Raw genomic sequence first — 17,850 nt, 5'->3', positions numbered from 1 at the left:
AGTTTTCTTGTGACTATCATATTAAACAAGGGGACCGAAGAAACATTTATACTGGAATCAGCCGTCAAGAAATTAACCGCAACATCTTACTGGTGGTGTTTGGAATTTGTAGCTGAAACACCTCAATTGGTTACTATGTAAAATAATAAATGGCGTCAGAGTCAACAGATGCTCAGCAATATAGGTACGATCAAGTACGCAAATGGCAATCAGAGTTAAAAAATACCATTAACGAATGCACAATAAAAGTAAAAAAAATACAAGCGGCGTGTAATCATCCTAGACACAATAGTGTATTCGGTATCCACGATAGTTGCATCTACGGGCGTGTTATTGTCAGCGCTAACACCAGTGACAACTGCAATCGCAATCACAGTTACAGTTTCAACATCAACGACAATTGCAGGCGTTGCTAATATTATCGCGAAAAAAATATCCTCATGCGCGCTTACAAAATTGCACGAATATGAAAAGTTAAACAATGCGGCCACGAGCGCCTACTTGAAATTATCGTCGCTGATATCATCAAGTCTCGACGATACAGTAATATCAGATTTCGCATTCGCGCAAATGGTTAGGATATACGAAGACTACACCAGTCATTTAAAGCGACAAAAGATAAATAACAATGTCAGAATTACTTCAACAGATAGTCGAAAATACAAAACATATGAGAACTTCGATGATCACAGTAACATCAACTAAACCAGAATTCAGTATTAATTTTCCAACTGCGATTTCAGCAGACGAGATCGCGTTAGCACAATTACGAGTATATCACAGTTGGCCCAATATCAAATCAAAATCGTTTGGTGGATTGCCAGCGAATAATTCGTTTGTGTTTGCACATAAAAATAAACCCGATGGTACACCAGACTGGAATGTCATTGGGTTACCAACCAGGTCTTATCAAATCGAAGAAATCAATGAGGAATTACAACGTCGAATAAAAAATATCACAGGAAAAGAATCTAAGATAACAATAACTGTTCATGAGCCAACGCTGTCTTCTGCCATCGAAATAAACTCTCCAGACTACGCCGTAGATATATTTTGTTAATATTTAGACCAATAAAAAGTTTAAACTGAAACTGACAGTTTACAACCGATGGGTATTTTATTTAAAATACTACATAAAATAGTGTCAGGTATTGCAGAAAAAAAAGCAAAACAAACTCGTGTAGACGCTTTCTTACCCTATAACTGCTCCGTACTGTATAGCATTTATCCTTATTAACAGCTGCTAGTTTATTCAAAGAAACCAGTAAGGATCGTACAGCTAGCGAGTGCTTAAAAACTATTTTAAGTGCAATCTTTCTGAAGCAGGCTGTAGATTCGACATAGAAATCAGACTGCGTGTCATAATACCATTGTCATGAGAATCGACAGGTGATTTACAGGAGTGGAAAGAAAAAGTGCCCAGAATAAATTAAACTTAAAGATGAGTGTAGAATCTGATGAAAGTATGGCTTGATATATGAATGGCTTCCCAGTCCATATATAGATGGAGTCGCATGAGTTTTCAGTAGATAGAATGAAGATGGAATGGATAAACATAATCTGTCCCCGAATATGTGTGTAAATGTTCCAATTCATTGTTGGTGGAATTGTCCACTTCCTTTGATTCTCTCTCAATCTCAACATGAACTGTTTTTTTTTCCATGTCATCCTGATTTCATTTCATTTCATTTTTGTGGGTATATTGGCGAGAAGTGCTTAAGCACAGATTTTGTTATAATCAAAATTCACTTTTTCATGCTGAAATTTCTTCCAAATTCCTTGATTTACTTGTATGTGTGGTCAAAATATATAGATGGATGACTTACCTAAAACTAATATGAAATAAGTTTAGCAGCCTATATTTGTTGTCTTTCGTCTATCGATATTTGATGTGATTTACTTTACATGTGGGTTTTAACTGGTCATAAATCAGAGAACGTTTTGCCATAAGTTGTTAAGTCACCCCCTCTCTCTTTCTCGCTCTCGCATGCAGAAAAATAGTAAAGAACATCAGAAGAATGAATTTGCGACATGCTGTTGTTAATATTTATATCATTATTTGTACAATCTCTCTCTCTCTCTCTCTCTCTCTCTCTCTCTCTCTCTCTCTCTATATATATATATATATATATATATATATATATATATATATATATATATATATATATACATATATATATATAACGTTCATTTCATGCGAAAATCAAACCATACATAACTATACGAATCTTATTTTAATGTACCTGCCATCAGTCCTATGGAAGGTTAAGGACATGTTACTCTGTCTGTATTTTGTTCAGGTCCATGCTATCTGGAACATACAGGCTTGTCCTGTGTACGTCATCGATGTTTTGAAAGGGGCAAGATTAACTCGTTTGCCACGTAAACTTCTGAGGGTCGAGATGTGTACCTCCCAGGACTGTTCCAAAATCGTTCCATCAGATGTTTCCATAATTATATTTCTACACGAAATATAATGCGTAATTTTTGCAAATTTTGTTCATTTCCGAAGTAACTTGAGAGAGTATAAATGAATAAGACCTCGTCATTTCTCAGAGTGAAAGTTCGTCCACTGAATATCCATCACAGCCTGAATACCAAGTCAGCTATAATGCCAATTAGAGAGGGTAGACGAACGAAGGGATGTGGGGAACCTGCAGTGTCATATACTGAGATATAATTGCAACACCTGAGGTTAAATGGGTATTGCTAACGACGTCATTTTTGCAAAAGATTTCGTTTGCAATGCATTTAGATTTACCCATTGATTTTGGATGGTATTGACTCAGACAATTCAGTATTTATTGAAATAAAATCAATTGCTTTAATTCAGACGCATGGTCCATAGAACAATATATACAAGGTTGCAGAGACAATATCAACATAACTATGTAAGCTCAAACATGATATGTGACTCAAGTTTCGATGCAGAATCAACTTTAGCTTAAAAAGAAATAAGCAGTTTATTGTTCCAGTACTACATCAATCGTGACATTCGATGCGCTAAAAATATATGCAAGTGCAACATTTTATAATTACAAGAAGATAACATTCATACTCTAAAATACATATATCTGTTTACTCAAAATTTCACAAGAGGGCATACATTTTAAAACAAAATTGAAATGACACTCTCCGTCTCTCTCTCTCTCTCTCTCTCTCTCTCTCTCTCTCTCTATATATATATATATATATATATATATATATATATATATATATATATATATATATATATCTGGGATAATAATAAAAAAACAGTCATAAATATTGTTATAGCAGACATCTAATTTACTAATACAGTACCTCCAAAAGTTACAACAGAGCGTGGAGCAATGCAACTTTTTTTTTTTTTTTTTTTTTTTTTTTTACAGGAAGATTTAAACAACAAAACCTTTATATGGTAGTTAAGGACGCTAAATGATTTCCGAATCAACACTCTAGAACGTACGCACTGATTCCAAATATCATCTTTATTGGAAATGTTTGCCGAAAGTTTTATGGTCAAGGTGTCTGACACTCAGAACAATGTGTAAAAGTTCTCCATTCGAGAAAACTGGGTTTTATAGGAATACCGAAACCTCTAGATCTTGCCACTATTCATGTATATTATTTTCAATATTATAACTGTCGTGAACAGTAATTAAATTTTCAAGAATGCTCTAATGCTAATGAGGCGTTATTTATCGTCAGCGTAAACATATTCATTTAGACATACACAGTTATTGTAACAACCTGCATTCGAAAAAGAGGACAAGCCTGCATTCATGTCTAACACAAGTATTTACTGGAAAGAAATATGACCAAGTTTTATCCTCCCACCTTACAGAGAATGACTGGCAAAAACTGGAACAATCACACAATAGGCGGGACATATATGCAGGGATACCTTTACTCAAAAGTTTAAGAAAGAATTATTGAACAGAATGGCAGTATCCTTGAATAGATATCCTATTTTGTTGTCATATTTATTTATTTCCATTTTTCCTTCTTTTCTTCTCGGAGATTTGAAAACATGATGTCTTTCTTTTCTATCATGGTTGAACTTTGCCCAAAGATATTGTGGCAATGCAAAATGAAATCAAATATAAACCAATGCATGCAATGCAGTTTAAGATTTTCTCTCCGCACAAATCGTCGTACAATAAAGGATTTTTAAGCCTTTCCTCTTGTACTCCCAAGATTTTTGGTGAAATGAATTTCACTTTTTCATTTTTGTTGAAGGTTCAGACTTGAAAGATTACATTCTCAACATCCGTCGGAAAAGGATTTTTTGACTTGTATATTATTTAGGAATTTTAAAAAAAATGCCAGTCTCTTTCATAAAACGACAGATGCATCATTATGAGATATATATCATTTAGTTGCGTGCAACACACACACACACATATATATCTTTATATATGTGCAAATACACACACAAATATATATCTTTATACATGTGCAAACACACACACACATATATCTTTATATATGTGCAAACACACACATATATGTCTTTATATATGTGCAAACACACACACACACACACACACACACACATATATATATATATATATATATATATATATATATATATATATATACACACATATGCAAACACACACACACATATTTTTATATATGTGCAAACACACACACATATATAGATATATCTTTATATATGTGCAAACACACACACACACACATAGATATATATATCTTTATATATGTGAACACACAAACACACGCATATATATCTTTATATATGTGCAAACACACACACACACACACACACACACACACACATATATATATATATATATATATCTTTATATGTGTGCACACACAAACACACGCATATATATCTTTATATATGTGCAAACACACACACATATATATCTTTATATATGTGCAAACACACACATATATCTTTATATATGTGCAAACACGCGCAAACACACACACACACACACATATATATATATATGTGCAAACACACACACATATATATATCTTTATATATGTAAAAACACACACACATAGATATATATATCTTTATATATGTGCAAACACACACACATATATATATATATATCATAGATATGCAAACACACACACATATATATATCTTTATATATGTGCAAACACACACACATACATATATATATCTTTATGTATGTGCACACACAAACACACACATATATATATATCTGTATATATGTGCAAACACACATATATATCTTTATATATGTGCAAACACACACACACATATATCTGTATATGTGTGCAAACACACACACATATATCTTTATATATGTGCAAACACACACACACATATATCTTTATATATGTGCAAACGCGCACACACACACACACACATATATATATATATCTTTATATATGTGCAAACACACATATATATATATATATATCTTTATATATGTGCAAACACACACATATATATATATATATATATCTTTATATATGTGCAAACACACACATATATATCTTTATATATGTGCAAACACACACGCACATAAATATATATCTTTATATGTGCACACACACACACACACACACACACACACACACACACATATATATATATATATATATATATATATATATATATATATATATATATATATATATCTTTATATATGTGCAAGCACACACATAATATATCTTTATCTATGTACAAACACACACACATATATATATATCTTTATATATGTGCAAACACACACATATATATCTTTATATTTGTGCAAACACACACATATATATCTTTATATATGTGCAAACGCACACACACACACACACATATATATATATGTGTGTGTGCAAATACACACACATATATATATCTTTATATATGTGCACACAGAAACACACATATATATCTTTATATATGTGCAAACAGACAGACAGACAGACAGACAGACACACACACACATATATATATATATATATATATATATATATATATATATATATATATATATATATATATACATATATATGTATATATAAGTGTGTGTGTGTGTGTGCAAACACACACATCTATAATCTTTATATATATGCAAACACACATAATACATCTTTATCTATGTACAAACACACGCATATATATATATATATATATATATATATATATATATATATATATATATATATATATATATATATATATGCATATATATATATATGCATATATATATATATATATATATATATATATATATATATATATATATATATATATATATATATATATATATGCATATATATATATATATATATATATATATATATATATATATATATATATATATATATATATATATATATATATATATATATCTTTATATATGTGCAAACACACACATATATATCTTTAAATATGTGCAAACACACACCCATATATATATATATATCTTTATATATGTGCAAACACACACACACACACACATATATATATATTTATTTATATATGTGCAAACACACCCCCACACCCATATATATCTTTATATATGTGCAAACACACACACACACATATCTTTATATATATGCAAACACACACACACATATCTTTATCACACATATCTTTATATATAGTTAAAGACTTGACATGCTTGTATACTATACTTACCTTGAAATGAATGCGGGCAATTTATATCAGCTCATCAATTTGTGTGTCCTCGGGAAGAGCCCCATCGACTAACCATCCTGATCTATTTTATAATGCTTGACATCTATGCGTCTACTGTCTATAGATATCATCTCAAAGAAAATGAAGGGAACATCAGCAATAATTTTGTGTGTTGCTATCGGAGGTAAGTGTTCGATTTGTGTACAAGAAACAAACTTGGACATTCCTGCATACAAAAGGCACCATGCAAGAACTCTCCCTCTTAAATGCAGTTCCATATGTAACCTTGAATTAAGCCTCCAAATGGATAAAATTTTAGCGGTCGTTTGAAGTCTTTTTAAGGATGATCACTGCATAGATAAAGTATCCAAGCAATCACAGATCAAACATAATGCCCTTAAAGGTTAGTGTGCATTTTGTTACACAACGTTTAGTGGAATATCTCCCAAACCAAGGTGATTTTAATGATAAATAATGATGAAATGTACTGTCAACAGTTATCTATAACATAACAACTAAATGAGTAATTTAAAATTCATTAAATGTGCACATGTTGTAAATCCTAGACTTCACTTTTTAAAATCACCAAGAAAATGTATGATGATGTGTGAATTTTTCAATCTGAAACAACTTCTGAGGTCAAATCAGTTTTGCCAACAAAGAGCCTGAGATTACAATTGTCGGCAGGTCGTAAACTGCCATTGATTTATCAAGTTTCGTACAATTCTTGTTCACTCCTTATATTTCCCTTGACGTCTTTTGCGATTGCGTAAGTACATTCTTTTGTCATAATTCCTGGAGAAACACCGCGTCATTTCACAAAGAAGCTCCACCAGAGTTCACAGCGTTTAGATACATGTATTTAACCAGGTAATTCATACCGATCAAGCTATGGTGATCACATTTTCGAGCTGAATAGAAAACAGTTAGTGTACAACAGCAGGAGTTTTTAAAGACATGTTTCTCTGTATCTGGAGTGTTATAACCGCTTTTGTTTCAATGATTACCTGTCTCCCCGCCGGCTAGAGTGTGCAGAATGAACCCCATACGTCCTCCTGCATGTAGTGAGTTGCAAATTGATGGAGGAAAATGGTTCATCCTGGAGTACATCTTATGATGACGTTCCTATGCTTCGGAGTTGCTAATATCCGCTTTTGTTTGCATTAATTTTGTTCAAACTGTAATGTTTGAATAATAAACAAGACATACCTTTTAGATAGGTTACCAATCTCTATTTGCTAAGTACCAACATGTAGACGTTAAGACTCATGAGCTCCAAGCACGTTTTGAACTTTGAACTTAATGAGACATAAAGAACCAGTGTTTGCTGCAGGAAAAAAAAAAATAGCAGTTACCAATGTAACCTCGCTGAGACTATCCAATGCTATTCTATCAACACTGAACTTAACATAATAAAGTTAAAGATGGATGCCTGCGTATAAAACAAACATTACCATATTTACAAAACTTGTACCAGTAATAGCTATTCTTGAGAGAACTAATTACTTTTTTTAAAAAGTGGAGAATTTTTAAATATAAGAAATTCAACCCTTTTAACATTAACTTTGTATATGCCTTTATTTTGGATGACTGAAATTACTCTGCGCTATAGTCATGATTTCGCTGATGTACCGTTTAACCTTATACATAGACATACTGTCTAATCATATCAAACCTTCCCATTAATAGCATTTAATAATGCAAGAGTTATTTATCCTCCACTGCAAATTGGATTTATACCCAAAGTGCAGGATATTAATCAATTTCTTACGATATTGATATCAAACCAGCTACGTTAAGGTGCGCACGTTCTATATATACGATGTACCTCTACTGCGATAGCTATCGCAATCGTGAGAGATGGTGGTGGTTAGCTGACAGCTGCGATTTAAAGGTTTTACAAAAAAAAATATAACTCTATGTAGCGTTTGTTTGAACTCATGAATAGAGTATACAAATTGTGGCTACTAAATTAGTTTCATGTCATCTATCGGTGGTTCATCTGTCTATATATTTTGACGGAAACATGTCAATAAAGTAATGCGAACGAAATATAAATTTTCTTGATAACAAAATCTGCTCTTTTGCACTCTCCGTCCAAATATCCGCAAAGGAATATGATAGTATGGACAGATCACTGCATGTGGTCGTTCGATCGATCGAGCGATCGAGAGAGATAGAGAAAGAGAGAGAGAGAGAGAGAGAGAGAGGAATTCCAATAACAATGAATTGGAACATTTCCACAAAACTTTCGAGGACAGAGTAAGTTTATCCAGAAAGACGAAAGAAAAAAAAAAAAACTTTTAAAGACACATAAATGATGTCTTGATTTTCTAGATCATGCAACTTCGTCGTGATTTCCTCCTTCTACATGTGAACAGAGAAACCGATCATATATCCAGGCCCAGCCCTAGGATGTGCGGGGCCCAAGGCAGCAAAAGCGATGAGCGGGGCCCCAAGCAAAAAAATGCATTGCCTGAAAGCGCGGGGCCCAAGGCGGTTGCCTTGTTCGCCTTGCCCTAAGGCCGGGACTGCATATATCAAGCCATTCTTTGAACAAAGTTCTAACCTCATCCTCCACGTCGTCGTCTTTTACTTCTGACACTCCCATGTTTGGCAATGAAATTTCGACACACAATCTAGTGTTGATGTAGAATTCACAGAATGTGTTCGTAACGTTTTGCTTCCAAGATAGAAAGCCACCACTAACTTAAATAATCCTGATTGGATTATTGAATAGAAACGCTGGGGATCATACGTGAAAATGACATGCATTGTAGAGTAAGTATAAGTTAAAAAATCGTCAATACATTTTTTATTTGCATTATGTATTAATATGTTTATGCACTTGGTTAAGAAGGAAAACAGAAACACCAAGTGTCCTTTGTGGAAAGTAAACACAAGTTTTAAAACCAATATGTTCTTTCGTAGCACCCCCTTCCTGTGGTCAAATATATTTTGATCTTACTGTAACTGGTGTTTTCTGTCATATTAGTACTGATAGACAGGGCCGACAAGAGGGTGGGGCAAGCGGGGATATATCCTCGGGGCCTAGGCCCGTAAGGGGGCCCAGTCCGAACAACAAGTCCGAGAGGACCGGGTGTTTCTTACCCCATGGCCCATGATCGCTCTCTCTCTCTCTCTCTCTCTATATATATATATATGTGTGTGTGTGTGTGTGTGTGTGTGTGTGTGTGTGTAAATCGTATGCAGTCATACGTTTCAGCCACTTGCGGCTTCTTCCTGCCCACCACCGTCAGAACGTGTCTGCTTCGTCATTTGTTGACTCTGTCGGATCTGGAATGTAATACACCATTGTCTTTATTTACGCCTCAATGCGCAGAAAGAAGTTGCCCTCAACACCCGGATGCAGTCTGCGTGGTTCATCGGTATCGTATAGCTATATGTACGCGCGTGCGTCCTTTCTTTCTTTCTGTAGCTACCATATACATATAGCTGACCATGCATACTTTCTTTTTCTGTTTAAATAACTTCTAGATGTATCTACTATTTGTGGAAAATCAGTTCGGTAAATGATATCATACAACTTAACACTTTTTATACAATATATTCTTCTGTAATGTTTTCAATCCTGATTCTTTATTTTGTTGTTTGGTCTAAGGCACTTGCCTTTACTATCAATGACACATCTCACCTCTGTCCGCCTGCGTTAGAGTCTCAGGCTCGACTAACGTGTGCATGTGATGTGAGAGAGCTTGCTAGTAACTTTCCGTAGATCAGTGGTTCTTCCAGCGGTTTTTCCGCGATCTTCTTCCATAGATTTATTGACCGCCAAATACATCCTGCAAATGCGCTGAAAAATGGCCTTAAATCAACAAAAACAAACAAATTCTATATAATATAGAGTTTATAGCATATTTAAGCAATCAATATTTATTCGACTTTAATAATACTACTAATAATAATAATAGTAATAATAATAATAAATTCTCAATAACGGTGTTGATAACGGTGAATATATTTATAATTTTATTATTATTATTATTATTATTAAGAGAGAATCATTGCCTACGATGCGTTTATGAGTACTTTGACGATAAAGGAAATCGTCTGAACGATTGCAGCAGTCCACTGCCCTTGTTATGAACATAGTTCAAGGTTCAACCCAACAGCACTATGCACTCGGTAAATATTTCCATTTCTTTTTTTTTTGTATCATCAGAAACATCGAACCAACTTACTGTATGTATTGTGACACTGTATCTCTTGTAAAGTTTGAATTTTTTTTGCTTTAAAAGTCTAAAGATGACCTTCTTACCTTTTACATGTCAACAAGCGTGCTCACCTTTACGGGAACGCACCTCCAACAATTTCTACCTCTTTCTACCGTTGCATAGTTGTACAAATTTGTGGCATTCATTTTCCGAGAAACGCCTGATGATCATGACATGCCAATATCTCAATTGAAATGTTTTTCCAAGATACTTTTGCTCGGCGTTTTAAAGCGGTATATTAGGAAACAAATGCATTAGTCATTAATAGCATAAGTAGGACACAATTTGTGGAAAAGATTTATAAGTTATCAACCATCTAACCATTTATAGGCAATCTTATAAGATACATTTTGGTAGAGGAACGGTGTGTAGATCACTGGGACTGAACTTTTTATTGGCAATCATTGTAGCAGTAATAACGGGAGGATCAGTAATTCAACTGATAATTATTCACTTTTAGTCTTTCTATCAGTAGCAATTATCTCATCATTATAGTAGTAGAACGATGATAGTGGTATTGGTGGTGATAGTAGCAGTAGAAACATTAGTATTCCCACAAGTTAAAGTGTGGTTGTGATAGAAGATTAATAGTAGTAATATTAGTGGCAATTTTCGTTTTTGTTTATATTGCAAATTTATCAAAGTTTATATGGTAATCTTTTAACTTTCTTTTCAGATGCCACTAAAAATTCGGCGATATTTTCACGATGGTGATGTGATGAAACTTGTTAAAACATAATTTTATTTTGAATAAAATAAAGGACAAAATCAAGCACACGCACATATATTTCATTTTTAATATTGTACATAGCTAACATATTAACAAAATGAATCCTCTATTTTATCTGACCCTTCAGTCAAGTTTGCGAAACTGACTTAAACTCTATGTTTAACAAATGTCGATAAGGCCGATAAACTGAACCAAACGCAATCCTTTACCGAAGTCACTGAAGGTTTATATATAGGTCATAGTAGCCGTCTCTCATTCAGCTTGTATTGTGTTAAAAATCCATATTTCTCAATAAAACAATGTGACTAACAATGTTAAAGAAATTAAAAATAAACAAAAGTCAACAAAGCATGAAATACAGGGCACAGTGACACACTTTCTGCTTCAAATTTATTTTAAGGGTACTTAAACGCGTCATATGCTACAACTTGTCGATGAATTCGGAGGTTTATAGCTTGGGCTGGCGTTGGCGGATATGGAACCCGTGACCTTTGCATTACGAGTTCGCCGCTTTAGCAGATGAGCTATGTAGGCTTTATTTCATCTCTCTATTAAAAATACCTAACAACAGCGAAGGCCCTGATATGCAAGCTAGTATGTATGTATGTATGTATGTATGTACGTACCTACGGGGCCCCGAGTGGATGAGTGGTCTAAAGTGCTCACCGTTACGGATCACTGCCATCTCACCTCTGTCTGCGTGAGTTCGAGTCTCAGGCTCGGCTAACGTGGGTACGTGAGAAAGTCTGCCAGTAGCTTCTCGTGGGTCGGTGGTTCTTCCCGGGGTTTTCCAGGTTTCTTCCTCCACCAATTATACTGGCCGCCATGTATAGCCTATCTTGTGCTGTATGTATGTATGTATGTATGTATGTATGTATGTATGTATGTATGTATGTATGTATGTAATGTATGTATGTATGACAAGGTGACGGGGGACTCAAGCGCTCGCTTTTACAGATCACTGCTATCTCACCTCATCGCGTGGGTTCGGTCAATATGAGTATGTGACAGAGTTGTCAATAGATTTCCGTGGGTCTATGGTTCTTACCGGGGTTTTCCGACTTTCTTTCTCCATTAGTTATACTGGCTGCCATGCACAGCCACCGTATCATGCGCTGAGAAACGGTGTTAAACCCAAAACAAAAAGCAACAACATGCATGAGTATGGGATATGAACGGCGTTTGGGGGTGGCAAGTTGGGCGACTGCCCCAGGCCCCGCTCTTGAGGGGGCCCTGCGCTTCATGCCTAAGGTCATCCTTATGAGTTTGTCAAGCTATATTCTCCGGTAAATTGGAAACTCTGATACAAGTCGCACGTAATGCACGCAGAATACACTTTCAATTAAGCAAATTATCGTTTTTAATTCGTGTCTTCATGTCATGTGAAAAATGACAATAATAATCAGCTTATTAGGCCAAAGGCATTGTTGTCATGATATTATTTCGATTAAAAAACCCCGTTGTTCACAAACAGGGATTTTTTTAAAATGAAAAATGAAAAAACTAAATTTGTGCGCCAAATCACGAAAGTTGATCTAGTCTAGACACAATCAGTGTTTACAGTAGCATACCAATCGAGATACCGATACTCTGGCCCCGCGCGGTCATGGTCGGCCCTAGGCCCCGCGTACTTCTAACGCCGCCTCTGGTATGGGATATTTGTGATAACTATGTTAATAGATGCAGAAAACATTGGTTGATATCAACCATACAATGTACTGCAATGTTTCACAAAAGATGCAGTAATTCACATTACATGTAATAGTGATGTACTGAAACGATCAATATTCAATTTTGATAGTAAGATGGTTGTAAGAATGCGGTCTCAAGCAAGAATACATTACTACTGTGTGTTTGTGAATGTCAGCATTAGTGTTCACCTAAATTTGATTTACAGCTGGAGGATCTCACAATATTTTCAAAGTTATATTACAATCAATTAATAAGGCCAATGTATAATATATGGAAAATGAAAATTATATTTACCGCATCCCATGGTGATTCAGTGTATGCAGTAGCTCGATCAGAATCAACCATAGAAACAAATTGCATTTGTCATAAATCTGTCATCATTAATGGTTTCGAAAGGATGTACGTACAGTTGCAAATAGCTGTAAAAGATAATGTCTGCTTTTGAAGCTTGTTAGAAGACTGCAAAGTTTTATCGGATATGAATAATTCTCGAGATGGTTGGATGTTGTTTTGTATAAACGAAAAAGAATAGTATTTGAAACATCTCCAATATGTAAGTACTATTCCTACACATATATGAATTAGCTGTGAGAACAAATAAAGATGGTCAGTAAAAGTACAAAGAATGGAAAAATGGTTCTTTGAATACTCTATGTAAATATTACACAAATAAGCGAAAAAAATTTATTTTCTTCATAAGGAGCTATGTAAATCATGTGGGTTGCTAGTGGCAACCAAATGTGGTGTCATACAAGGATTTAACAGGCAGAACTATGTATATAACTATATTGCGATATAGCAATCTTTGAGACTATTTTCATCATGCTCAATTGAACTGACCAATGCCAGGTTTCAAAATGTACAAGGCAGTGTCCCTTGTCATCTTTATCCAATTCAGATTGATGCATCGTAACCATTTCATCGCATAATAACTTTGTGTATGTCTAGATGAAAATATCAAAGATGTCATGCATGATGGAGTATGTTACTGGCAAAAAGGAACCGAAACGACGATGAACTAAATCTTCTCACTGATAAACAAGATCGATGTGATGTGATGTGATTTGGATTTTTAACGTAGCTTTAACAATTGTTCAGTCATATCTACGATGTCTGCAATGTGGCAGTTTATAGTGACATCTAGCACTGGGGCATCATACCGCAGACATGTAGCATGATGTCCCACCAAGTCACATTATCCTGACACCAGGCCGACCAGTCCTAACACTAACCTCTTAATGCTGAGCGCCAAGCGAGACTGATGTTAGTACCATTTTTGTAAGTCTTTGGTATGACTCAGTCGGGGGTAGAACCCACGACCTCCCGCATCCGAGGCGGATGCTCTAACCACTAGGCCACCGGAGCGGTCAAACAAGATCGAATTCAATCGTTGGGTATTTTTACGATCAAATTGTCTTCTGACAGTTGTTGCTGTTGTTTGAGGTTTAATGCCATTTCTCAGTTCAAGATAGGGTCCATATGGCGGCCAGTATTACTGGTAAGAAATACCGATGCACGTGAAGCTGCTGGCAAGCTTTCCGCAACTCACATTGACCGAGTCCGAGACTAGAACCTACGCGAACAGAGGTCACTTGATGAAGATCGGTAAGGGTGAACGCTTTAGACCACTCAGACATGTGTTGCCACATATTTTGATAGGTTTAATACTCTAGATGATGAAGATGAGCCAACTGACTTGATTGCAAAATAGCGACAACCTAACAAACATTGCATAAATAAAATGTGGCTTGGGTGCACATATTGGAAAGAAAAAAACAGTCGTCTGTTTGCACTGCCAAGAAGTTAATACGAGTCGGATGAAGATATTATGAAAAAGTTCCAGTACTGTATATCAAAATCGAAATAAAATCAGTCTACCGTACTCCCGGTCAGTGTCAGTTTCTTATAGACTGATATGGTTATGAATGAGGGCAAAGTGGTTGAATATAGCAACAATTTAAAGAGGTTCAATTACCTGTTTACGCTGGGATTAACACACCTGACATCTTTTCGATTATCATAAAGACTGATTAATAACCTGAGATAAGAAATTGAAGAACGACAAAGTCAGCAAAAAGTATGTTAAAGGCACGGGAGATGATGATAATGTTGATGATGATCTTCTGCGATGCTCGACTTACATCGTTGATATAACTACTGTCAGGATGGAGGTACCTGTTCATATCACTTGTTTTAAAGCGATGTGATAACGGGACTGTCAGATGAGTGACGATGATTTTCTTTATGGAGTAGCGCCTGACAAATAAGTCCATCATATTTTGTACGTTTCTCATTGTACATTGTACACAGCTCTGCGTTGTTTACAATGTTGTTGAGATGCTAATGGCTAACCCACAAACCCGGAAACGTAAATTCAAAAATATATAGCACGAAACGAACAGAAAATTGACCAGCTCTCTTAGCGAAAACCTAATGACACGGCCAACATTTCCAGGCAATGCTGCTGTTCATTTTTGTAACTGACTAAAATACTTATTGGTAGTACTTCCGTTATAGATTTTCCTTTTTGCAAACGAACGAGTCATGATGGCCTATCCAAAAAGTACCGCATCAACGGATCATCTTCCACCGCTCATTAATAACCTGACGTAATCATAATTATTCATGTGGCTTTAAGAGCTAGTTTTACTTCTTTCTTTTGAAACAGTTGTTTCAGCTTTCGGCCTGAAGTTAATTTGTCTTTAACCTGAGAATTAATTTTGTCCGTATTTTTCTAAAATGTATCTTTATATACAGAATCTAATTTTTCATTCATGACTTCATATTATTTCATTTATGAAATTTTCTATAATTTGTCATTTGCACAACCTTTTAATTAACAATCATCTTTTTTTTAACTGAACAATCTTTTTAATGACGGTGGAAGTTCGATCCCACTGTCTTGGTAATCATTTAGTAGCTTTTCTTTTTCAGTATCTTTGTTGTATGTCTATATCAGAACGTAACAGAATATAATTTTATTGAATATTGACGTTTGCAAAATTCACATAGTATAATATATGATTCATATATAATACACTCTTACATAAATTACTGATTAAATGAATGAACAATGGGAATAAAAAGTTGTGTGCACATAAATCCTGAGAGAGAGAGAGAGAGAGAGAGAGAGAGGGTGGGGGTGGGGTGGGGGTGAGAACTACACATAGGGAGTACTATATATTGGTGTCCTTTATACAACAGTAGATTCAAGTCGAGACATAGACTTGGGTAAGGGTTTATTTATGTTTATTTATTCATTGTCTTTGTTTTGCCCAACCTAATCGTCCCGACCACCTTTACCTGCTATCATGCTGATTTCATTGAGAATTTAAATGTATTGCAATGTTAATTTACTTAACACAACTTTATGTTCTAGAATCAGTTTTTGTTGTAATTCGTTAATTCAAAAATTATATATATATATATATATATATATATATATATATATATATATATATATATATATATATATATATATATATATATGTATATTGAGAGAGAGAATGAGACAGCGTATGCAATGTCTCAAGGGAAGTTTATATCAAAGTTCACATTGTGGCAAAACTATGTTGATTTCATTACAATTTGCACATTCATTTTATCCACACAAGATAACCTTGCTAAATGTGTACCGATCGTTGGTCGTTATTCAGGTCAATGTCATCCAGAACAAGATCATATAACAGTGGCAAAACAAGTCGTGTCTTATCGGGGTTGCCACTGTTTTGAACGTCCAAGATAACTCGTAGGTCAGCTAGAGTTGTGAGGTTCAGTGCCAACGTACCCTCCCCACTAACTCTGTGAGTGCCTCGTCTAGATATTTAATTCAATGTCACGTATCATGGGTTAGAATAGGCGTTGTTCCCAATTTTTCATTACTTAAGATTCCTCTCTGTGTGTATATGTGCGTTTTTGAAAAGTTTTTAGAAATCATATATTAGGATCAGACAACAGATATATCATTACATTACGCATGTACTCCCACACAAAGACACTTAAACCGTCTGCATCTAGCCCTGTTATTCACAAAAGCTTATCAACAATACAGGTTGAACATATCTAATATACTTTTATAATCTCTACTAAAGTAAAAGGAACAACAGCGATAATGTTTGTGTTGTCAGAGGAGGTAAGTGTGAGAGTTGCATTTGTGTACATTAAATGGTAGGCGGATATCTCCGTATAAATATTACTACTTATAACAGAGATTAACAAATCAGTTTTCTTAACAACAGTCCCATAATTAATCTCTGCACAAATGGAACTTGTCCAAAATGGACAAAAGTGCATGCTTCCCTTAGTGTCCTTAAGGGATGATTGCTTCTGAAATCTTAGAGAACTATTGAGAAACTGGTATTTGTACATAGATTAGTGAAATATATCCATTATCACGGGCAAGATTTTTAACTTTTGTGCATTTTCTTGTGCAACTCTGAATGCATTATCCAGCCAGAAGTTAACGTCACAAAAATAGAAAAGTAAGCAAAAATAATACCCTGTAACCAACTGTGAAAAAAAACCCAGCTACGATTTAGGAATCAAATCCAAGAATAATCAAA

The 17,850-nt window shown here is 34.6% G+C and overlaps 1 long non-coding RNA gene across 1 annotated transcript in view; it reads left to right on the top strand.

The window, feature by feature from the left end:
* The first annotated feature begins 6,703 nt into the window (after positions 1-6,703).
* LOC149790469 (uncharacterized) overlaps positions 6,704-17,850 on the top strand; it is a 37,853-nt gene continuing 26,706 nt past the window's right edge. The window contains exon 1 of the long non-coding RNA XR_016423612.1: positions 6,704-6,815. This is a non-coding gene — a long non-coding RNA (uncharacterized LOC149790469). The remainder of the gene's footprint in view (positions 6,816-17,850) is intronic.

The sequence above is a fragment of the Sinohyriopsis cumingii genome, chromosome 10, assembly GCF_028554795.1.
Source record: "Sinohyriopsis cumingii isolate HCF-2022 chromosome 10, ASM2855479v2, whole genome shotgun sequence".
Lineage (NCBI taxonomy): Eukaryota > Metazoa > Mollusca > Bivalvia > Unionida > Unionidae > Sinohyriopsis > Sinohyriopsis cumingii.
Note: the sequence above shows the minus strand (reverse complement) of the source record. Positions and strands in the feature narration are given on the sequence as shown.